This window comes from Schistocerca nitens, chromosome 10 (genome assembly GCF_023898315.1).
Source record: "Schistocerca nitens isolate TAMUIC-IGC-003100 chromosome 10, iqSchNite1.1, whole genome shotgun sequence".
NCBI lineage: Eukaryota > Metazoa > Arthropoda > Insecta > Orthoptera > Acrididae > Schistocerca > Schistocerca nitens.
Genome location: NC_064623.1, coordinates 81,031,507 through 81,057,567, shown reverse-complemented (window position 1 = coordinate 81,057,567; position 26,061 = coordinate 81,031,507). Strand labels below are relative to the sequence as shown.

Genomic DNA, 26,061 nt, shown 5'->3' with positions numbered 1-26,061 from the left:
CACTGTCATTACCTCCCTTTCCTGTTCCAGTTGCGTATGGTTAGCGGGAAGAACAACTGCCAGAAAGCCTCCGTGCACGATAGAATCTCTCTAATTTTACATTCGTGATCCTTTCGGAAGTAGGGGGAAGCAATATATTCGATACCTCATCCAGAAATGCACCCTGTCGAAAGCTGGACAGCAAGCTACACCGCGATGCAGAGCGCCTCTCTTGCAGAGTCTGCCACTTGAGTTTGCTAAACATCTCCGTAACGCTATCACGCTTACCAAATAACCCTGTCACGAAACGCGCCGCTCTTCTTTGGATCTTTTCTATCTCCTCTGTCAATCCGACCTGTACGGATCCCACACTGATGAACAATACTCAAGTATAGGTCGAACGAGTGTTTTGTAAGCCACCTCCTTTGTTGATGGACTACATTTTCTAAGGACTCTCCCAATGAAACTCAACCTGGCACCCGCCTTACCAACAATTAATTTTATATGATCATTCCACTTCAAATCGTTCCGCACGCATACTCCCAGATATTTTACAGAAGTAACTGCTACCATTGTTTGTTCCGCTATCATATAATCATACAATAAAGGATCCTTCTTTCTATGTATTCGCAATACATTACATTTGTCTATGTTAAGGGTCAGTTGCCACTCCCTGCACCAAGTGCCTATCCGCTGCAGATCTTCCTGCATTTCGCTGCAATTTTCTAATGCTGCCACTTCTCTGTATACTACAGCATCATCCGCGAAAAGCCGCATGGAACTTCCGACACTATTTACTAGGTCATTTATGCATATTGTGAAAAGCAGTGGTTCCATAACACTTCCCTGTGGCACGCCAGAGGTTACTTTAACGTCTGTAGACGTCTCTCCATTGAGAACAACATACTGTGTTCTGTTTGCTAATAACTCTTCAATCCAGCCACACAGCTGGTCTGATATTCCGTAGGCTCTTACTTTGTTTATCAGGCGACAGTGCGGAACTGTATCGAACGCCTTCCTGCAGTCAAGGAAAATAGCATCTATCTGGGTACAACAGATCGATGTCAGAGATATTGGTATATAATTTTGCGCATCTGCTCGACGAAAAGTTGGAGAAGCATTTGAGAGTGGAGCAGGACAAAGGCAACACTATAGTGGCACACGCCCTAAAGTGGTTAGCAGAGACAGAATGTAATTGGTGGTGAGTGGTTGAAGTGTTGACCGTACTGGAGAATTACTGACTATGAGGGTCAGTCAAAAAGTAATGCTTTGTACTTTTATTGTGAAGAATTTCCAATGCAACTACACAGGTAGAGAACCACAATATTGGCCTTTAATTTATGACTTTTCAGTATAACCTCTGTCCATTTCCACAGCTTTGGTCCATCTTTTAACAACGATTTATTAACACGTAGTTACTACGGATATTGAAAATATCGTTCTTGTGAAACACAATTAGTTCTTTATACTCATGAAGTAATGAGTGCTATCGACAGGGGATGTCAAATTGATTCCGTATTTGTAGACTTCCAGAAGGCTTTCGATACCATTCCTCACAGGCGTCTTCTACCCGCGTTGCGTGCCTATGGAATATCACCTCAGATGTGCGATTGGATTCGTGATTTCGTCTCAGAAAGGTCACAGTTCGTAGTAATAGACGGGAAGTCATCGAGGAAAATAGAAGGAATATCCGGCGTTCCCCAAGGAAGTGTTATAGGCCCTCTATTGCTCCTGAAATATTAACGACATAGGAGACAATCTGAGTAGCCGTCTTAGATTGTTTGCAAATGATGCTGTCACTCACCCTCCTGCAAAGTCATCAGATAACGAAAACGAATTGCAAAATGATTTATATAAGACATCTGCATGGAGCGAAAAGTGGCAATTGACCCTGAATAAAGAAAAGTGTAAAGTTATTCACCTGAGTACGAAAAGAAATCAACCAAATTTCGATTACACGATAAGTCACACAAATTAGGCTGTAAATTCAACTAGATACTTAGGGATTATAATTACAAATAACCTAAATTGGAACGATCGCATAGATAATGTTGGAGGTAGAGCAAACCAAACACTGTGATTCACTGGTAGAATCACAATCCGAAATTCGAGAAATTGGAGCTAATAGACGGGCTTGCTGACAATAGTTCTTCGCATGCTCCATTCGTGAGTGGAACAGAGAAAGGGGGAATACTTTATGGTACCAGAACTACCATTCGCCACACACCGTCAGGTGGTTTGGGAAGTACTGATGTAGATGTTGTGGGATCAACGATTGTTTAGACATTATTAGACTCGTAGTTAGTAGCGGTTCAAAACTCGCAGTATTTTTCACACAAGAAACTTCGACCGACTAGCGAATAAACGTTTTCTACTCGAAAAGAATCCTATAGTGGTGCACTGATTTTTTGTTGCTGTTATATCTGATGTCTGTCCAGGCCCAAACGGTACTTTCACGAGTGTTCACTGAGCTCGGTGGCATTGTGCTCGGGCAGACACTGGACCCGCACTCCGAAGGACAGCAGTTCAAATCCCCGTGGGCCCATCCACGTTAAGTATTCCGTGATTTTCCCTAAATCGCTCCAGGCAAATGCCGGGATTGTTCCTTTCAATTTCTTTCATGCTCCTTCCGTAATCCGAGCTTGTGCCCCGTATAAGTTCCTCGTTGTCGCTGGGATGTTAAATACTGCTTCCCTCGTTCCGTCCCATCCTTCGAGCAAGTGTTCCGTAGGCCGCACCTGCCCACTGATAGCTTGCAGAGCCCACACTGCCACCATCTTCCACCATCCATCTTCCTGATACTGACACCCCCCTCCCTCCCCCCAGTCACAAGCCCTACGCCTGGTTTTCTGGAGAAGTCGAAACCGTCAATGTCATAAGTGAGAAAATTATTACTGACAGCTAGAACCCTTAAAACCGAGTAAAAATGTCAACATTAATTTATCCCTTTTACTGGTCATTGAGTTTGTGGCTATGGATTATTTTACTTTGGCAAATACACCAACCTACATAGGTAGGAATGATCATCAAAATAAAATAAGAGAAATCAGAGCTCGAACAGAAAGGTTTAGGTGTTGGCTTTTCCCGCGTGCTGTTCGGGAGTGGAATGGTAGAGAGATAGTATCATTGTGGTTCTATGAACCCTCTGCGAAGCACTTAAATGTGAATTGCAGAGAAATCATTTAGATGTAGATGTAGATGTGGTGTATTTTCATTTATACCACCACACGTTTCGGGCTTTTCGCTCATCTGCAACGTGCGTAATACACCCAAAGAAGGAATTATCCGAATGGGACGGAAGTCGGTAGTATGATATACATGTACAGACAACAAAACGATTACAATATCAAAAAATTTGGGTTATTTATTCGGAGAAAGAGCTTCACACATTCAGCAAGTAAATAACGCCTTAGACAATTTCTGGCTCTTACGCAAAAAGTTATTGGAAAGTTATTACTTAACATCTGCTTTGTTTAACCTTTAAATCTAAATGGAGTGGGAGGGCTGACCCAATAAAGTGAACATTTCAATTCCAATGTGTTTATTAACTACCAAAAACAATCTCACATAAAAATTGACAGACGCCACTCAGGCAAGATTATTTACGAAACACTCATTACATAAAATCATAAGCAAGTTAATAAATCATTCGCCACTGCTCGGCTGGTCTCGGTGGAGGTTCGAGTCCTCCTTCGGACATGGGTGTGTGTGTGTTTGTCCTTAAGATAATTTAGGTTAAGTAGTGTGTAAGCTTAGGGACTGATGACCTTGGCAATTAAGTCCCATAAGATTTCTCACACATTTGAACAAATCATTGGCCATGATCTCCCATAAACATTGAGAAAAGCCACTATGGCAGAATTTAACCATGTCTTTATCAAAACAACTCTAGTTAAGAGACGTTATTTAAGACCCTTTCAATTCCAATACTTTAACATTACATGTGAAATAACTGGGGCACAGCCTCAATTTTAACAGGAATACTTCGAACATATTTATTGAAACGTAGCTTGGGCTATCTTGCAAGTTATTACACTAAAGAACCTTGCAGAGCGAACCACGAAATTATCCAAATGCCCATTGGCTTGTAAGATGGCAAGAAAGTTACAACTTTGTACAACCATAAATGTGTAACAACAGAAGTAAGGCCCAAGCTTGTAAGGCCGAAGTTTAACCACGAACGGTGGAGCCGATTGAGGGAAGTAATATTTAACTTCGAACCAAGACGTGGTTCCGTTTGCAACCCCACATCGAGTAGGCCACCGAAATGTGAACCCAGCAAACGCTACCGAGAGCTCAGGCGAAGTCCACCGCCCGTAAGCCAAACTTGTAAAACTTGTCATTTAAAGGGAAGCTCTGCGCTTCGGTTGCCCGCTGCCTCAGCTCACTGAAACACAGACCACACCCGACAACAGAAGACCAAAAAAAATTTTCGTCACTTTAACATTAAAGTATGACCAGTAAATTAACACTATAAAATCAAGGGTAAACGACAACTAATTTCGCTCGCAAGTGCTTTCTTTAAGTGAAACAGTACCTGATAAACAACGCTAAGAGTGGGACATGAACTGGCTCACGAGAACGGACACTCACTAGAACTTAACAACACTCATATTGGCCACCTTAAGTGGCCCTGCACCGCTCAACAAGGTAACATTTAGAAATAAAGATTCAGACCGCCCGCAGAGGACATATTGACATAGATTAACCGGTATCGTAAGCAAATTAAACACTTGCTAATAATTGCTAATGAACTAACATTCTGCAAATACATCAATATTATGCGGAAGCACAGCACACGCTTAGTAAGAGGCATCAAATGAAATCGAACACACATAACATCACGCGACTGGCAAAGTTTTACTACACAAAGGGCGATCATAATTACAGTTAACTAAGCGCTCATAGTAATTAGAGCACAACACTGGGTGTCTTGATGAAGGGGCGATTTTGCGAAGATGTCAGACCTGAGTCGTAGTTGTGTCCGGCTCTTCGAAAAGCGCGCCAGGTGGAGTGCCTTCGCTTCGCGTCTACTGTTTGCGGTGGTGCTTTCGGTTTGGCGCGCTGTTTGGATCGCTACCGCCCTCTGGCGGGAGGTGGAGCAAGTGTAGGGTCGCGTGACGATCGAGGGGTACGTACTGGGCGGTGACCGAGAGAGGTTTTGGCGCGAGCGGGGCCCTGCTTTTGAAGGTCGTCAACTGCTTTGGCCGACCTCTTGGCTGTCAGGGGCTGCCTTACCCGCATGTACGTGGCTTATGGAGCTCAGAAGCCGTGGTGCAGGAGGTCAGCGCGTGGGACCGTATGTCTTCTTATCGGCCGTTGAAACCACTGGCAGCGGTTGGCTCTGACGAGCATAAGGAAGTGCAACGCGTTCCCGGCGCTGTGGTGGAGTGTGAGAAGTTTACTATTTTTATGGTTCAAATGGCTCTGAGCACTATGGGATTTAACTTCTAAGGTCATCAGTCCCCTACAACTTAGAACTACTTAAACCTAACTAACCTAAGGAGACATCACACACATCCGTGCCCGAGGCAGGATTCGAACCTGCGACCGTTGCAGTCGCGCGGTTCCAGACTGTATCGCCTAGAACCGCTCTGCCACCTCGGCCAGCACTGTTTTTATGTAACAGAGTTACTTATATATTAAAAAGGGGTTCTTCAAGTTCTAGTGAAGTGTATGAGTTTCTTCACCAGTGGCTTTGATGGCGTCTTCCCACCACAGTTATCGTTTGCCTTTCAGCGGGAATGTGGTAATTGCTTCTCGGCCGGGCCATTTCATTCACATCTTGATTCGGTGATTTAGGGTCGGTGTCGGGTGTCTCTGTGGTTCAGAGTCTTTACAGGCGCCGCCCTTGCTACATCTTCTGGTTGTTGGTAACTTGGGGAGGTGGTGGCTGGTAACGCAAGTTTTGGGGCTGATCTGCTGTGACCCTGTAGACCGCCAATAACTATTCCGACTATTGTGATCTGGGACCCTTTAGACGTGTCACTCCCTCACCGAGCTAAGGAAAATTTTTTTTGGGAACTGCCTTTAATGGTTCAAATGGCTCTGAGCACTATGGGACTCAACTTCTGAGGTCATTAGTCCCCTAGAACTTAGAACTACTTAAACCTAACTAACCTAAGGACACCACACACATCCATGCCCGAGGCGAACTGCCTTTAATGTCAAGGTTTGTGTGCTGGCTTATTCACATTGATCTTGTAACAACTGACAGGTGTAATATAAGTTATTTAATTGGGAAGAGACAGCTATTTTAACTGTAGTACAAACTAGCTACTTACATTTTTTTAAGGAATTGTTCTCTTATATATGTATGATAAGTTTAAAAACTTACTATTGGGAAGTTGTTAACGTCATAGCTTGCGATATCCTTTACATAAAGAAAATTTGCAAGCTATTTAAAAGAGTTTTTTTTTTTAAATTGTCGTCTTATACACACACACACACACACACACACACACACACACACACATATATATATATATATATATATATATATATATATATATATATATATATATATAAAATCTTATTATCTCCTTTTCATAAAGAATATTTGTCAGCGATTGGAAATTGTTTTTGAAATTGTTTCTTTAAAGAATGCCAGACTTAAAAATTTATTATTGAGAAGGTCTTTTAAAATAAAAAGGTATCTTTAGCAGTGTGTGTTATTTCACCAGCACCTCCTGGCCCCCACTTCCACGATAACGTTTTTGGAATAACATATTTACTTAAGTTGTTGTTTGTGAATCGCCCTAATTAACGGTTCAAGACCATCACTTCGCAAGACCTCAACAGCGTGTCCCTGCAAGGAAGCGGGCACATCCACAGCTCACGAGGTTGCCGGAGAAAGCACAGCGCCGGCCAACTCCGGCCGCCTCCAGTATAACCACGTGACAACCGCCGCCCGGCCTCAGGCACGCCGTCTTCTCTTCTGCCCGCCAGCCAATCACCGACTCGCGCACCGCCGCCTCCCGTTCTCAAAGCGTTGCTCCCCGTAACTCGCGGTCGGCACTCTCTTATATCCCGAGCCAGCCCAAGCCCCAAGACAAACCTCTGTACTAGGAAATCGATCGTACTACTCAGAGACACTACTGGTCGGCCCGCCACTGCTCAGTTATACCGCTCGGCATTGATTGGCAGTTGTTGGATGTCCTCTTGAGGGATATCATGCCAAACTGTCAAATTGACGCGTTGGATCATCGAAATCCGGTGCTGGTTGGAGAGCCTCGCCCATAATGCTCCAAACGTTCTCAGTTACTCAAATTAGGGAGGGAACCCGTTACCTTTCTGGCCGAGGTACGGTTTGGCAGGCACGAAGACACGCAGTAGAAACTCTCGCTGTGTGCGGGCGGGCATTATCTTGCTGAAATGTAAGTCTAGGATGGTTTGCCATAAAGGACAACGAATCAGTGAGTAGAATATCATCCACGTACCGTTGTGCTATAAGGTTGGCACGTATGCCAACCAAAGGGGTCCTACTATGAAAAGAAATGGCACAACAGACCATCACTCTTGGTTGTCGGGTCGTATGGTGGGCAATAGGTTTTATCCCATCACTGTAGAGGGAATCCCCATACACGTCTTCGCGCGTCATTGGAACTTAATTCGTCAGTGAGGACAATTCTGCTCATGTGGATGAGATTCCAGCCCGAATGTGCTCGACAACACTTCAAGCGGGCTTGTCGGTGTACAGAGGTCAATGGTAGTGGGTGCAAGCGGCGCCGTGAGCCGACTAACACTGGAACACCCGTAGCACCTCGGATCGATGATAATGATCAGTCTGGGACTCTGACTGCCTCTCTCACGATCTATCGTCTCCTTCTTGACGCTGTGTTCGGTCATCGTTCACCCATTCCTGCGACCATCGTCGAACAGTGACATCGCTTCTATTCAAATGTCGAGCGATTCGCAGATAACTCCAACCGGCTTCTTTGAACTCAAATACACGTCCTCTCTCAAATGCTGACATCTGCGTATACTGTTCATACGTCTGTCCGCCAGGCATAGTTACTGTCCGTGTGAGTACACGGAATGAACTCCTACATCTACATGATTACTCTGCAATTCACATTTAAGTGCTTGGCGTAGGGTTCATCGAACCACAATCATACTATCTCCCTACCATTCCACTCCCGAACAGCGCGCGGGAAAAACGAACACCTAAACCTTTCTGTTCGAGCTCTGATTTCTCTTATTTTATTTTGATGATCATTCCTACCTATGTACGTTGGACTCAACAAAATATTTTCGCATTCGGAAGAGAAAGTTGGTGACTGAAATTTCGTAAATAGATCTCGCCGCGACGAAAAACGTCTTTGCTTTAATGACTTCCATCCCAACTCGCGTATCATATCTGCCACACTCTCTCCCCTATTACGTGATAATACAAAACGAGCTGCCCTTTTTTGCACCCTTTCGATGTCCTCCGTCAATCCCACCTGGTAAGGATCCCACACCGCGCAGCAATATTCTAACAGAGGACGAACGAGTGTAGTGTAAGCTGTCTCTTAAGTGGACTTGTTACATCTTCTAAGTGTCCTGCCAATGAAACGCAACCTTTGGCTCGCCTTCCCCACAATATTGTCTATGTGGTCTTTCCAACTGAAGTTGTTCGTAATTTTTACACCCAGGTACTTAGTTAAATTGACAGCCTTGAGAATTGTACTATTTATCCAGTAATCGAATTCCAACGGATTTCTTTTGGAACTCATGTGGATCACCTCACACTTTTCGTTATTTAGCGTCAACTGCTACCTGCCACACTATACAGCAATCTTTTCTAAATCGCTTTGCAACTGATACTGGTCTTCGGATGACCTTACTAGACGGTAAATTACAGCATCATCTGCGAACAACCTAAGAAAACTGCTCACATTCTCACCCAGGTCATTTATATTGATCAGGAACAGCAGAGGTCCCAGGACGCTTCCCTGGGTAACACCCCATATCACTTCAGTTTTACTCAATGATTTGCCGTCTATTACTACGAACTGCGACCTTCCTGACAGGAAATCACGAATCCAGTCGCACAACTGAGACGATACCCCATAAGCCCGCAGCTTGATTAGAAGTCGCTTGTGAGAAACGGTGTCAAAAGCTTTCCGGAAATCTAGAAATACGGAATCAACATGAGATCCCCTGTCGATAGCGGCCATTACTTCGTGCGAATAAAGAGCTAGCTGCGTTGCACAAGAACGATGTTTTCTGAAACCATGCTGATTACATATCAATAGATCGTTCCCTTTGAGGTGATTCATAATGTTTGAATACAATATATGCTCCAAAACAGTACTGCAAACCGACGTCAATGATATAGGTCTGTAGTTCGATGGATTACTCCTACTACCCTTCTTAAACACTGGTTCGACGGGCCGGCCGAAGTGGCCGTGCGGTTAAAGGCGCTGCAGTCTGGAACCGCAGGACCGCTACGGTCACAGGTTCGAATCCTGCCTCGGGCATGGATGTTTGTGATGTCCTTAGGTTAGTTAGGTTTAACTAGTTCTAAGGGGACTAATGACCTCAGAAGTTGAGTCCCATAGTGCTCAGAGCCATTTGAACCACTGGTTCGACCTGCGCAATTTTCCAATCTGCAGGTACAGATCTATCGGTGAGCGAGCGGTTGTATATGATTGCTAAGTAGGGAGCTATTGTATCAGCGTAATCTGAAAGGAACCTAATCGGTATACAATCTGGATCTCAAGACTTGCCCGTGTCAATCGATTTGAGTTGCTTCGCAACCCCTAAGAAACTCATGCTAGCAGCTGTTCGTGTTTCAAATTCTGGAATACTCCATTCGTCTTCCCTGGTGAAGGAATTTCGGAAAACTGCGTTCAATAACTCCGCTTTAGCGGCACAGTCGTCGGTAACAGACTTTATGCCACCGTACTGACAGTTGCGCTGTAGCATCACACATCCATCCATCGGCCGCATAAGTCTACAATTTCCGTCGACACCCGTATGAATATCAATTTGCGACCAATTTGCATAACTTCGTCATAAGGTGTCGCTTTTTTCTGTCTTCAGCGTGTCTACAATCGATGTTTCGAGGCCGGCCGGAGTGGCGGAGTGGTTCTAGGCGCTACAGTCTGGAACCGCGCGACCACTACGGTCGCAGGTTCGAATCCTGCCTTAGGTTAGTTAGTTTTAAGTAGTTGTAATTTCTAGGGGACTGATGACCTCAGCAGTTAAGTCCCATAGTCCTCAGAACCATTTGAACCATTTTTGATGTTTCGAAGTACACATAGAAGCACAAGTGGCTCAAGGACAGTACCGTGCAACATGCAGTTATGGTCAGAAGTTGCACCCGTCACAAATTAAGCGTTATCGGGCAAAATATTTAACATTTGCTTTGCACAGCATGTGTTGACATACGCTGTACTTACAGTCATATTGTACAAAATGTAACTTGCTGTGTTGCCGCATGTTATTGTAGAGTCTTGTACCGCATGGAACCAAGGGAGTGGATGTTGTTATGGGTGGCGAGTATCCTCTTTCTACAACACAAATGCACTCGTAGATTAATGCGGTTCTTTATTCACATGAACTGGCAACTTAGAGTCCATGTGTTGTGGTACAAGCTCATCAGTAATAGTTCTCTTGCACACTGATGTAATGAGCTAGTAAAGTACAGTTCTGGTTAAGATAACGTCCGCAGCTCGTGGTCTAGTGGCTCGCGTTGCTGCCTCAGGGTCTCCGGGTTCGATTCCCAATTGAGTTGGGGATTTTCTCTGCCTGGGCACTGGGTGTTTGTGTTGTCCTCATCATTTCATCATAATCATCATCATCATTCGCGAGAATGGCTAGATTGGATTGTAAAAAGAAAAAAAAATTGGACTGTGTAAAAACTTGGACTATGTACGGGCATTGATGACCACCCAGTTCAGCACCCCACAAACCAAACATCTTCTGGTTGAGGTAACTAGTCCCGCTAAAGTCACTAATCTGGTCGCTATGTACTGTCGTAACCTGTGACGAGGCTAAATTCGCTCTGCGAGCAAAGTGAAAGACGCTAAACTTGACGATTCAGAGAGGTCCTCCAGTCAGTGGGTGCGGCCTAAACACATGCTGTGGAGAGGGCGTTGGGGGCCTGTTGCTTGTGGGGGAGTCTCTGCCATCTCTCGTGATAGGCGCGCTTGATCCAGCGGCTACTAATCGATCTTCGCGCTTCATCTTTGTCAACCGGTGCGCTGACGACAGCATACGCCAGCAGAGTTATTTCCTTTTTTCTTTTTGGGTCATCAGTCTTCTGACTGGTTTGATGCGGCCCGCCACAAATTCCTTTCCTGTGCCAACCTCTTCAGCTCAGAGCAGCGCTTGCAAACTACGTCGTCAATCATTTGCCGGATGTATTCCAATCTCTGTCTTCCTCTACAGTTTTTGCCCTCTACAGCTCCCTCTAGTATCATGGAAGTCATTCCCTCATGTCTTAGCAGATGTCCTATCATCCTCTCCCTTCTCCTTATCAGTGTTTTACACATATTCCTTTCCTCTCCGATTCTGCGCAGAACCTCCTCATTCCTTACCTGATTAGTCCACCTAATTTTCAGCATTCGTCTGTAGCACCACATCTCAAATGATTCGATTCTATTGTGCCCCAGTTTTTCCACAGTCCATGTTTCACTACCATACTATGCTGTACTCCAGTCGTACGTTCTTAGAAATTTCTTCCTCAAATTAAGACCTGTGTTTGATACTACCAGACTTCTCTTGGCTAGGAAAGCCCTTTTTGCCATTGCTGATCTGCTTTTGATGTCCTCCTTGCTGCGTCCCTCATTGCTTATTTTACTGCCTAGGTAGCAGAAATCCTTAACTTCATGTGCTTCGTGACCATCAATCCTGTTGTTAAGTATCTAGCTGTTCTAATTTCTGCTGCATCTCATTACTTTCATCTTTTTTCCATTTGCGCTCTGTCCATATTCTGCACTTATTACATTGTTCATTCCGTTCAGCATATCATGTAATTCTTCTTCACTTTCACTTAGGATAGCAATGTCATCGGCGAATCGTATCATTAATACCCTTTCACCTAGAATTTTAATTCCACTCCTGAACCTTTCTTTTATTTCCATCATTGCTTCTTCGATGTACAGATTCAACAGTAGGAGGGAAAGACTACATCCCTGTGTTACACCCTTTTTAATCCCAGCACTTCGTTCTTGGTCGTCCACTCTTACTTATTCTCTCTTGGCTCTTATACATACTGTATATTACCCGTCTCTCCCTATGGCTTATCCCTGTTTTTCTCAGAATTTCGAACATCTTGCACCATTTTACATTGTCGAAGGCTTTTTCCAGCTCGACAAATCCTATGAACGTCTCTTGATTTTTCTTTAGTCACGCTTCCATCATCAACCGCAACGTCAGAATTGCCTCTCTCGTGCCTTTACCTTTTCTACGCCCAAACTAATCGTCATCTAGCACATCCTCAATTTTTTTCCATTCTTCTGCACATTATTCTTATCAGCAACTTAGATGCACGAGCTGTTCAGCTGATTGTTCGCTAATTCTCGCACTTGTCTTCGGAATTGTGTGGATATCAGATGGTATGTCGCTAGACTCTTACATTCTACACACCAACGTGAATAGTCGTTTTGTTGCCACTTCCCCCAATGATTTTACAAATTCTGATGTAATGTTATCTATCCCTTATTTCTTATTTGATCTTAAGTCCACCAAAGCTCTTTTAAATTCTAATACTTGGTCCCGTATGTCTTCAAATCGACTCCTGTATCCTCTTCTATGATACATAGATCTTTCAATGTATTCTTTCCACCTATCCGCTCTCTCATCTTCATTTAGCAGTGGAGTTCCCGTTGCACTCTTAATGTTACCACATTTCCTTTTAATATCACCGAAGGTTGTTTTGACTTTCCTGTATGCTAAATCTGTCCTTCCGACAATCATTTCTTTTTCGATTTCTTCACATTTTTCATCAAGCCATTTCATCTTAGCTTCCCTGCATTTCCTATTTATTTCATTCCTCAGTGACTTGTATTTCTGTATACCTGAGTTTTCCGGAACATTTTTGTACTTACTCCTTTCATCGATCAAATGAAGTATTTCTTCTGTTATTCATGGTTTCTTCGCAATTACCTTCTTTCTACCTATGTTTTTCTTTCCAGCTTCTGTGATGGCCCTTCTTAGCGATGTCCATTCCTCTTCAACTGTACTGCCTACTGATCTATTCCTTATTGCTATATCTATTGTCTTCCAGAATGTCAAGCGTATTTCGTCATTCCTTAGTACTTTTGTACCCCATTTGTTTGCGTTTTGATTCTTCCTGACTAATGTCTTAAACTTCAGCCTACTCTTCGTCACCACTATATTGTGATTTAAGTCTATATCTGCTCCTGGGTACGCCTTACAATCCAGTATCCGATTTCGGAACCTCTGTCTGACCATGATGTAATCTAACTGAAATCTTTCCGTCTGACCCGGCCTTTTCCTCCTCCTCTTGTGATTCTTGAACAACGTATTCGCTATTACTAGCTGAAACCTGTTACAGAACTCAATTAGTCTTTCTCCTCTCTCATTCCTGGTCCCAAGCCCATATTCTCCTGTAAACATTTCTTCACCTCCTTCCCCTACAACTGCATTCCAGTCTCCCATGACTATTAGATTTTCGTCTCCCTTTACGTAATGGATTATCCTATGAAGTGGGGATTTTCCCGTACGAAAATTTCACGAGTGCACCGACAAAACATCTCCGACATTGCTGTCGCCGGAAAATGATCCTGCAAGAACGGGTCCAACTACGACTGAAGAGAATCGTTCAACGTGACAGAAGTGCAATCCTTCCCCAAATTGCAGCAGATTTCAATGCTGGACCATCAACAAGTGGCAGTATGCGAACCATTCAACGAAACAGCATCGATATGGGATTTCGGAGCCGACGGCCCCCTCGTGTAGCGTTGGGGACTGCACGACACAAAGCTTTACACCTCGCCTGGGCCCATCAACATTGACATGGGACTGATGATGATTGGAAACATGTTGTCTGGTCGGACGAATGTCGTTTCAGATTTTATCGAGCGGATGGACGTGTACAGGTATGGAGCCAAACTCATGAATCCATGGACCCTGTACGTCAAGGGGGGGGGGGGGGGCAGCAAAGCTGCTGGAGGCTCTGTAATGGTGTGGGGCTTGTGCAGTTGGAGCGATATGGGACCCCTGATACGTCTAGATACGATTCTAACAGGTGACACGCACGTAAGCATCCTGTCTGATCACCTGCATCCATTCATGTCCGTTGTGCATTCCAAAGGACTTGGGCAATTCCAGTAGGACAATGAGACACCCCAGAGATCCAGAAATTCTACAGAGTGACTCCAGGTTCACTCTTCTGAGCTTAAACATTTCCGCTGGTCAACAAACGCCCTAGAAATGAACATTATTGAGCATTATCCGGTATGCCTTGCTACTTGCTGTTCAGAAGAGATCCCTGTCCCCTTGTACCCTAAAGGATTTAAGGACAGCCCTGCAGGGTTGATGGTGTCAGTTCCCTCCAGCACTATTTGAGACATTAAGTTCACTCCATGCCACGTCATGCTGCGGCACTTCTGCAAGCTTGTGGGGGTCCTACACGATGTTAGGCTGGTGTACCAGTTACTTTGGCTCTTCAATGTAATTTTACTAGTTTCGATCTTTTCTTCACTTTATTCACTAACGTTCTCTTTAAATGAAACCACAAGTTTGCTGTTACCAGTCACCGTTTTATTTATTTCCACGACGCGTTTCGAAGGTTTAAACGTCCATCATCGGGTGGATTTACATTAGTAAGTATTACATTTGTGTGTGTGTTGTGTTACGATTTTTGGAGGAACTTGTGGCACTGCCTAGTGGAGAAACGAGACGCTATTTCAGAATATGGTTTAGGATTACTTTTGACGAAAAATTAAACTGATATCTAAAGGTAAACATTAAATAAGTAAACTACAGTACCTTCAGTGATCACAGGTTCCTTTTGCTGTCGTAACACATCACATTTATACTGCCACATTTGTAAACAAATATGGCGTCTGGAATCAGCTGGGTGCAAGGTTCGTATAGCAGAGGTGAAGACATAATCGCAAAGTGCAAAGAATATACATCATAACAATATTATTACAGAATAATTGCTTTAAGCATTTGGCGGTGTTTGTTTTGAGGTGTCAAATATATGTGTATGTACTTCAGGTGGTATATAAATCCAATTCTGACAAGTTAAAACAGAAAACATTCGTACTCGTTTATACAATCTGGTGAAATGTTAAAATGGCTTAAACTTCATACTTATTGATAACAATTAGGTGAAATGTTACAGACTATAATTACAATGATCATATTGGCTACAACAGTAAAATCATACATACATTACACTCTTTGATTGGGGTTAATAAACAGATGTGAAGTGGGGGGCTGGAGGCAGAAGGAGAGGTAGAGAGAGAGAAAAAGTGTGTGTGTCTCAGCTGGGTGGAAGGTTCGTATAGCAGAGGTGAAGACATAATCGCAAAGTGCAAAGAATATACATCATAACAATATTATTACAGAATAATTGCTTTAAGCATTTGGCGGTGTTTGTTTTGAGGTGTCAAATATATGTGTATGTACTTCAGGTGGTATATAAATCCAATTCTGACAAGTTAAAACAGCAAACATTCGTACTCGTTTATACAATCTGGTGAAATGTTTAAATGGCTTAAACTTCATACTTATTGATAACAATTAGGTGAAATGTTACAGACTATAATTACAATGATCATATTGGCTACAACAGTAAAATCATACATACATTACACTCTTTGATTGGGGTTAATAAACAGATGTGGAGTGAGGGGCTGGAGGCAGAAGGAGAGGTAGAGAGAGAGAAAATGTGTGTGTGTGTGTGAGTGAAATGGAGAGGGAGAGGGAGAGGGAAAGGGTGACTGGTAACAGTAAACTTGTGGTTTCATTTAATGTCAGTAACAGTCACGGTAAAGCCTAACCTAAAATGTTCGCATTTAACGTTCTCTTTGTTTTTTACTTTTCTGCGATTTCACAACGCACATTTAAAATTCAAATACTCCACACCGACACCTATAAAATTTTCATAGCCTTTAGAACAGTTTCTGCTAGTACAATTGATCGCTATGCGCTGTATCTGATTTTACTGCTGTCTATGGAAATTTTATGAGTAGCGTACAGCCAGCCACATGGACACAGAGAGGTTTGCGGATTTTGTATTGTCTTTTGCTACAGAACTACTTAGTACGTGAAACAATTGTTGAAGTAATCTGACTTACAAAAATACTTGTAGCAAAGTTCGTTTTGTCGGATATACGATGGAAGTATTTAGTCGATACGTTAGTTCATCATCATCATCATCATTTAAGACTGATTATGCCTTTCAGCGTTCAGTCTGGAGCATAGTCCCGATACGTTAGTTAAAAATATAAATTCGTGTTACACTTCAAATGTACACGTGAATCGGTTTACTTTTTGTTCGTTTCTACTGTTTGTTTTCTGTGGTCAAAGATATGTTCATGTAAGCTGCTCCTGCCCGCCTGGTTGGCCGTGCGGTCTAACGCACGGCTTTCCAGGCGGGAAGGAGCGCCTGGTCCCCGGCACGAAACCGTCCGGCGGACTTGTGTCGAGGTCTGGTAAACCGTCCAGTCTGTGGATGGTGTTTAGGCGGTTTTCGATTTGCCTCGGCGAAAGCGGACTGGTTCCGCTTATTCCGCCTCAGTTACACTATGTCGGCGATTGCTGCGCCAACAAGTTCTCCACGTACGCGTACACCACCATTACTCTACCACGCGAACATAGGGGTTACACTCGTGTGAGACGTTCCCTGGGGGAGGAGGGGGGAGGGGGTCCACCGGGGGCCGAACCGCACAATAACCCTGGGTTCAGTGTGGGGCGGTGGAGGGGTGAAGTGGACTGCGGTAGTCGTCGTGGGGTTGTAGACCACTGCGGAGCCTCTCCGTCGTTTCTAGGTCCCCGGTTAACATACAATACGATAGAATACAAGTTGGTCCTAGCTCGTGACGACTGAAGACAGGAAGCTAAGATATAATATATGAAGCTGTATCCAATATGGTGACTTCGCGTTCTTGAAAGTTAAGATAATGAAAAGTATTATTGATATTGGGTGTCTTAATTTAATAAAATTATTACATTTGATAGTGATGTAATTATTATTTAATCAATTTGCTGTTAAAATTATTGATGGGGTCAGAATACTGATGGGTAGATCTAATATAGTTTTTTTTTCTTTATTGTAATTTTATGGGTAGGGGAGGGTCGGCAGCAGCACAGTCCACTGCTCTTCAGCCAAATGGCTTTACAGAAGTACATGAAAGGGGAACTCTTACAGGAAAAGGGAGATAAAAGGGGGACTTAAAAAACACAGTAAATGGAGATGGTGGGAGATTATGCACTAATATGGGGACATGCACTGGGGGGACAGTTAAAAAGTCGACATAAAAGAACACACCTGGCAATTCGTTGCGCACTTCAAATCACTAGAGTCAAACACAAGTTAAAAGACGGCCGCAGTATAAAAATCACACTGAGGGGGCACTTAAAAGAACCACTGGAAACGACGGAACACCCACAAAGAATAAAAATCGCTGGTTGGAGCCTGCCGAGGGACTGGAGGCTGGAGAGGGTGGAAAAAAAGGGGAGGAAGGGGCGGTAGGAGGAGGAAAAAGGGGGGGTAGGGGATGCACCAAGAGGCAGAAGACAGGTGGGGCGAGAGATGAAGAGGGAAGACATGGGCTGCAGAGACAGACGGAGGGAGAGTCGGAGGGGGAAAACCACTCAGGCGCTGAGGAGTAGGGGGGAGGAAGATAGGGTTAGAGTTGGTAGGAGGGATAGATGTCAGGGCAAAGCTCATTATGCGGGAAGGGTGCGTGCTGGAAGTTGCATTGGCAAAGGAGATGGAGAGAGGGCGGCAACAGGCTGGAGGTGGAGAGGGAGGGGGCACCAGGGGAGGGAGGGATCGCTTCGGCAGACGATACACAGGGTGCAGATGTGGTCAAGGAAAAGAAGGTGCGGGAAGGGGATGAGGTGGTAGATGATGCGCGTGGGGAAGAGAAAGTGGATAGGGAAGGTGCGGCGGTCTAATATAGCTGTTTCTAGAAGTTAAATAAGCTTTATTACGAACAGTTTTGAAAGGTGGGATGTTCGGGTGGGACAGAGATTGTACACTCATGCACTTTGGTTTCATATATGGTATCGCACATAAAGTTTACGTTCGAGGAAATGAGCTATCGTTTATTGCATATTAACGCAAAGGAATTAGACGCAGTATGCCGTCACACTGTAATTGCTTATAATCTAATCGAAGATATACATATACCCCACGAAATGCGGAATTTGCCACTAGATGTCACGTGTGGCAGATCCGCCTGTGTAACAGAAGGTGGGAACTATAGTGAGAAGTAGTAACAGCTGAATGGGTCAGACAGGAGAGTTTAGCGACTTCGTACATGGACTGGTCACTGGACATCTCCTGAGCACCAAATCCATCAGCGACGTTTCAGTCCTTCTGAAACCGCGAAATTCGAAAGTTGGTGCTCTGATTGTGAAGTGCAAACACAAAGGAAGAACAACAACTGAACTAACACCACACCGTCCTCATGTGATCTACTGACAGCCCCTCGAGTACCGCGAAGGGTGGTTGTAGTCATATGTCCTCAGTTATTTATTCCAATCTCTGTCTTCCTCTATAGTTTTTACTCTCTATAGCTCATAAATGTTTTGTCTACCGGTCCCTTCTTCTTGTCGGTGTTTTCCGCACATTCCTTTCCTCGCCGATTCTGTGTAGAAGCTCCTCATTCCTTACCTTATCAGTCCACTTAATTTTCAACATTCTTCTGTAGCATGACATCTCAGATGCTTCGATCCTCTTTCGTTCTGGTTTTCCCACTGTCCATGATTCAGCACTCTACAATACTCTCTTCCAAACGTGCATCCTCAGAACTTCCCTTCTCACCGATGTTTGAGACTAGTAGACTTCTCTTGACCTGGATAGTCTGCCTTTTATATCCCCATTACTCCGTCCATTACTGGTTATTTTGCTTTCAAGGTAACAACAATCCTTAACTTCATCTACTCTGTGATCATCAGTTTTCATGTTAAGCTTCTTCCTATGCTCAGTTCTGCTACTTCGCATTACTTTTGTCTCTCACCGGTTTATTCTCAATCCATATACTGTACCCACTAGACTGTTCACTTCATTCAACAGATAATGTGTGAGACGCCCTGCTAAAACCGCAGGGCAGGACAGGTAGTTTAAATTGTCGAAAGGGGCCAAAATAAGCGGCTGTCAGTTACTCTCGAACATACAACTTTATTTATTTTACCAAACATTACAAGAGCCAGGAAAATAAAAAAAAAACACAACATTAATTTTTGGAATTTAATAACCGTCTGAATACGCCATACAATCTCATGACTTAAGGGGAAGACCACTTTAACATAAAATCGGCTGAAAGCCAATAAGACTCAAACCGAAATCAGATTTTTTAAAAGGCAAAAGGCCTTACCTTAAAACAGTTCTTTAATTAGACTGTAGGCCCAAACAATCTGACACCTTAAGATGAAAACAACTTTAATTCAAAATCGGCTAAAGGCGCATTACTTAGGACTCAACGAAATTAAATTTTTAAAAAGGCCAAAAGCCTTCCTTAAGACAGTTAGTTAAATTAGACTGAAGGCCCAAACAATGTTACGGCTTAAGGGCAAAACAACCTTCATCTAAAAATCGGCTAGAAGCCATACAAATACAGACAATAAGAACAAATAGGAAAAGGCGGTACTCCCAACGGCGTTCAGAAGTTTCCGAGGGTCAGCCTGGAATTCAAACACTAACGGTCGCTTAGGTGAGACAGGCAGTCGGCCCAACCATTGTCGATCCGACGACAACCCAACCAGCAGACAGTTAATGGACCGACCAACAAGATAACTTCCGCTCCACCCGACCAGCACACAACAGGGAGTTCAATGGAACAACGTAGAAGGTATTGGCGCCCACAACCAATTATACATTGAGCTGGCGAACTACACACCGTGCTGGATAGCGACAACACGATGAGGAAAATACGCTGCTTGAATTTACATCAACGGCCAGGACAGGTAACTGGAACGTTAACGGCCATAGGGCAGAAGATTCCGCTGGTGCACTTCAATTCAAAATAACCAAGTACAGTTAAACTCCACCAGAGGGTGGCTAAAATTTCCTAACTTAAAAACATACGTTGTTGCTTGCGGGAATGTCCCAACAGCCGACAACGAAATCCAAACGACACACTGTGAACAGTCGTGACTTGCTGCTAGATTAAGTCAAAACTTAACTATCGTGTCCAGAATCGATGAGCCACGGACCTCGTAGCAGTGGGAACAGCACCACACACTCCGACCGCGCGTGGACGCCGCCAGCGGCCTCTGCCATACTACGCGCCGCGGCCATTTCCTCGCTGCTCCACGCCGACCAACCAACTCCTCGCACACAGCACAGCCGGAAACTCTAAGCGCCAGCCAAAGATAGTCCAAGAAGCGAATATCGATACACACCGCTGCTGCTACTGGCGGAGAGAGAGAGAATAACAGCATAATCGTGATAACTGCGGGAGTCTAAACACAGAATAGCAATCAAGGTTTAATCCAACACATAACATGAGCCAGCCACGGCTCAATGTGATTTGTCTGCAGCTTCACTGACTAAAGCGATGTCATTAGCTTGTCTTATGATTGATATCCTCTCGCCCGCATCTCGTGGTCGTGCGGTAGCGTTCTCGCTTCCCACGCCCGGGTTCCCGGGTTCGATTCCCGGCGGGGTCAGGGATTTTCTCTGCCTCGTGATGGCTGGGTATTGTGTGCTGTCCTTAGGTTAGTTAGGTTTAAGTAGTTCTAAGTTCTCGGGGACTTATGACCACAGCAGTTGAGTCCCATAGTGCTCAGAGCCATTGATATCCTCTCACCTTTAATTGTAATACCACTCTTGAACCTTTCTTTTATTTCCACCATTGTTTCATTGATGTGTAGATTGAATTGTAACGGGTGACAGACCACATTCCTGTCTTAACCTTTTTTAATCCGAATGTTTCGATCTTGGTATTCCAGCCATATCGTTCCCCCTTGGTTCTTATACATATTGCGTATTTAAGTCTTTTGCTATAGCTCTGTTATTTTTCTCAGAATTTCGAACGTCTTGCACCATTTCACATTGTCGGATGCTTAGACCAACGAATCCTGTGAACGTGTCTTGATTTTTCTTCAGTCTTGCCTCTCTCGTGCCTTTACCTTTCCCAAAGCCAAACTGATCATCATCTAACAGACCCTCAGATTTCTCTTCCATTTTTCTGTATATTATTCTTGTTATCAGCTTGGATGCATAAGCTGTTAATCTGATTGCGCGATTATCCGCACACCTGTCGGCTCTTGCTATCTTCGTTTTCCCGAAAGTCAGATGGTATATTGTCATTCTCACACATTCTACACACCAACTGCAATAGTCGTTTTTGTTGCCACTTCTCCCAATGATTTTAGAAATTCCGTTGAATGTTATGTATCCCTCCTAACTTATTTGATTTTCTTTCAATTCTGATAAGGGATCCTCTATTTCATACCTACCGACTGTAATTTCTTCTTCTAACACGTCACCAGACTTATCCTCCCCCTCATAGAGGCCTTCAATGTACTGTTTACACCTATCCGCTCTCTGGATTTAAGAGAGGAAATTTGCGTTTCACTCTTTTCACAATCCTTGCTTTTAATTTCATCGAAAGCTGTTTTCATTTTTCTATATGCTGCGTCAGTCCTCCTGACAGTAATTTCTTTTTCGATTTCTTCACTTTTTTCATGCAGCCATTTCGCCTTAACGTCCCTGCACTTTCTGTTTATTGCATTCCTAAGTGATTCGTTTTTACGTGTTCCTGAACCTACGTGAACATTTTTGTACTTCTTTGTTTAGTCCATCAATTGAAGTAATTCATCTCTTTGCCATGGTTTCTGCGCAGCTGCCTTTCTTGTTCCCAGATGCATATCTGTGCCTCTGGAGTTAAAAATAGTGGGGTACAATGCTGAGCGACCTTCAGATGGTGTGAGGAGCAACACCAATACATGGTGGATGACGTGTAACGAGTGATTTGTAACTACGAATCACACGATTCCCTGTGAAAATCCGAGGAAATGGTTTGATTTTTGTCAATACATGAATAATGGTACCTGCCATCTTGTGCAGTGCCAACAGTGAAGTGCCGGAAAGGTCGTGTTATGGTTGTGGGTTTTTTTTAGTTGTTATGTATGGTGTGGCAACTTATTGCGCTGAAGAAAAAGCTAAGTGCGGTAGGATATGAACACGTTTTATAGTGTTGCGTGGGCCTCGCGGGATAGGCACCCGGTCTAAGGCGACTTGTGCGGTTCGTCCCGTCGGAGGTTTGAGTCCTCCCTCGGGCATGGGTGTGTGTGTTGTCCTTAGCGTAAGTTAGATTAAGTAGTGTGTAAGCCTAGGGACCGATGACCTCAGCAGTTTGGTCCCATAGGAATTTACCATCAAAAGCATTGCGTGCTGTTTATAGTAGAGGTACAGTTGGGAGACGAAGATTATGTCAACGTGACAACGAATCCTATCATAAACTGCCATCTGTGAACCAGATTTTCGTCAACAATAACATTCCTGAAATGGACTGCTCTACCCACAGCGCCGACCTGAGCCCATTGAGACAGCTTCTGGATAAGTTATAAATTCTACTTTGCTCCAAACTCTGCCTCCGACGTCACTACGTTTCCTTATTTTGGCTCCTTAGGGTGAATGGTCTGTGTTACCTTCACAGACATTCTGACACCTCACTGAAATTGCACCGCAGAGTTCAAGCCGTCACAAAGGCGAAGAGTGGACACACCTCATTCTGCAGTACAGGAATTGTTGTCCGGATACTTTTGATCAGAAGCACTTTTTGTACAAGTGTCCTTCCAAATCTTAACAATATTTCTTTGCTTAAGGGTAACATGCCATAAATACATTCTCCATAAATACATTCTCTAGCAGTAACTTTTGAGCATTACAACTCGATCTACAAATGTCTGCCCTCATATTATACAACATTACACACCGATAGCTAATTATTACTATTGTTTATTATAATTTTTTTTTGTCTTTCGCTCATTCTGCAAACAAACGCCATCACTTGCATCTCTCTATTGAACTGTCTCTGCCTCCCTGTTCGTACGATTTTACGTTCGGCCCAGCACTTTCACAGTAGAATACATACATGGGCACTATTTTATACATGCTTACACATGTTATACAATATAGACAGCTTAAACGAAAGAAAGAAAAAAGCATTAATTCATCTTTGCAAATTTCATCTCAAATCGTCTATTTGGACAGGTGAACCGTAATGTTTACGACAGCAACCGCCATAAATCCAGTCTGATTCACTTCCCAGTCTAGAGCATTCCACGCTAAGCTATAGAAGACATGCTTAGGTTTACTTAGCTCGTCTACGAATACTACTGTATTTCGGAGATTCTGTGGACAAGTAACCCAGGTAATATGGCATTGTTAGGAGATTGTTTACTGCTAAGTTATCTTATACAAGCAATACGGAAATAAATGACACGTGTTAAAAGATTATTACCGTGTTATCTTCAGAACTTCGTCCATTCAAAAGGTTAAGCACGTTCGATAACGATGAGTCATGAACATTCAGCTTTGTAAACATCACGAGTACATGACGTGGCGGCCCGTTACGAAAGTCGCGCATTCAGAAATGATATCGTAGGTATCGGAGAAAGGTGTTATCGTGGGAAAGGGCGTGTCGCAGAGAGGGCTCAATCCACTTATCACAGCTGAGTCAGTATGTTACAGCAGCTGTTGAATGGTGCGTAGTTTGATGACTTTCTGGCGCGTTAATTGACTGATACGTGCTCGTAATTGCAGTCGGATGAAGTCCAGTCGCCACACCTTGGTAAACGATCTCACAGCATTTCCAGAAATGTCAAGCAATCTCTAGAACTCCAGGATGAATTTCACTCTGCGCTCGTTTGAAACTTTCTGAGTCCCGGACGTGGACGGGTTTCGAAATAGTGGAAATTTCCTATGGGACCAAACTGCTGAGGTCATCGGTCCCTAGGCTTACACACTACTGAATCTAACTTACGCTAAGGATTAACGACAACACACACACCCAAGCCCAAGGGAGGACTCGAGCTTCCGGTGTGTGTGGTGGGGGGGGGGGGGGGGAGGCAGGGAGGGGAGCCTCTCGAACCGTGTCAAGGCGCCTCAGACCGCGTGGCTACCACACGCGACCCAAAGGGTTTCGAACCAGGGGTCTTACCTTGAAAGGTAGGAGAAGAGTAAGCAGAGCTGTCAGAACGGCTTGTGAGCCGGTAAAGTACTTGCCAGCGAAAGGGATAAGTCCCGGCTTCGTGTTCTGCTCCGGAACACAGTTTTTGTGTGCCAGAAAGTTTCAGTTTCTAGAATTGTTTAGGGAAACTAAACATTTAATCCAACCATCGAATTTAAAAACTCGCGCACACTCTTAAGGTGTAGAGGGTTTCGCCGTTTTATTTTATTTCCGTAAGTTATTTACTTATTTACGCTGATAACATTAGGGTCTTAATGTCCTCTCTTATAAGTAAGCAGCCGATTTCAAATTTTACCTCACATTCGTTAGGAGACATCGTGTTCTAAGAAGTCTTATAAGTTGCACCGTATGCGTAATTTAGAAACAGCTACGACAGAAATAAATAAAACAATAATAGCGGCACCGGAGAAAGGAACATAGTTTGTATTTGTTTGTGAAACGGGAAATAATAAAGATAAATTGCAGGAAGGCAGATTTAGACAGTCGTCTGTGGCACTAATGGTCGTGAGAGGAGAAATAGGAGATGGAGAGAAATGGGAGTGTGGTAGAACAAACGTAATGAAGAGAGGAAAAGGAAATTTACGTGCCTGATAGAGATATGAAAAAATGGTTCAAATGGCTCTGAGCACTATGGGACTTGACATCTAGGTCATCAGTCCCCTAGAACTTAGAACTACTTAAACCTAACTAACCTAAGGACATCACAGGCATCCATGCCCGAGGCAGGATTCGAACCTGCGACCGTAGCGGTCGCACGGTTCCAGACTGAAGCGCCTAGAACAGCTTGGCCACTCTGGCCGGCAGGGATATGAAAAGTGAGACAAGTGCCACCGGGTAAGGATACAGCAACTACTCATTTCTCCTCACAGAGACCCATATTTCGCAAAACACACATTTCAACATCCTGTTGCATTATAGGAAAAAAGCTAAAGCGGAGTGTATTTATTACAGGGCACCTTATTCCAGAGGTGGAAAGCGGCAATGGTTAAGACGCCTCGAAATGTTATTTCAGTGATGGAAAAAGGTAGGGTTCTAGTTACCTTGAGCTACGTTTGAGGTGAAATGATAGGTAGTTGACCCAAAGAGAGAATCTGACCATCACACTATAGCACCTGACCGTCATTCACTGAAAACACATGTAGGCTGGAGAGACATTCTACGTTTCGAAATTGTGGAATTGTCACTGTTATTTACAAAGCCGCTGAACTCACTTGAAAGTGTATCGCGGCGTTCAAGTTTTGACTATCGTCTGAAAAAAAAAAAAAGAACATGTTTGGAGTAAATTCTTTGAAGAACTTGTGAACATTTCTCTGGCTTACAGACCGATAGCAGTACGGTTACCATTTCGTACAGATCTCTTCTGCTGTTAGTAACAATCTTATTTGTTGTTTTATACGTATTCCTCTACAGACTGATTTTGGAAGAATTCACCTACTATGTTGAGGACGTAGAGGGAAATACGAGAGGACAGAACTGTTTTATTGGTCACCAATCGTGTGATTCCCTTCCTCCGCCAACTATCTTCGTTTCAGACTATCAGTTACACCCTACGTTCTCAATTATTTGTTAGTCATATTCCACTCTCTGTCTTTGTCTACCGTTTTTACCCTTTGCAATTCCCTACTATACTAAACTCCATGTGAACAGGCCTCGGAAGGCGAAACGGAACCGACCGACCGCCGTGTCATCCTCATACGATAGGCGTCACTGGATGCAGATATGAAGGGGCATATGGTCAGCACAC

At 43.8% G+C, this 26,061-nt stretch overlaps 1 protein-coding gene across 1 annotated transcript in view; it reads left to right on the top strand.

The window, feature by feature from the left end:
- The window catches only part of LOC126210591 (luciferin sulfotransferase-like), an 80,819-nt gene that overhangs the window by 28,863 nt on the left and 25,895 nt on the right, over nt 1-26,061 (top strand). The window lies entirely within an intron of this gene.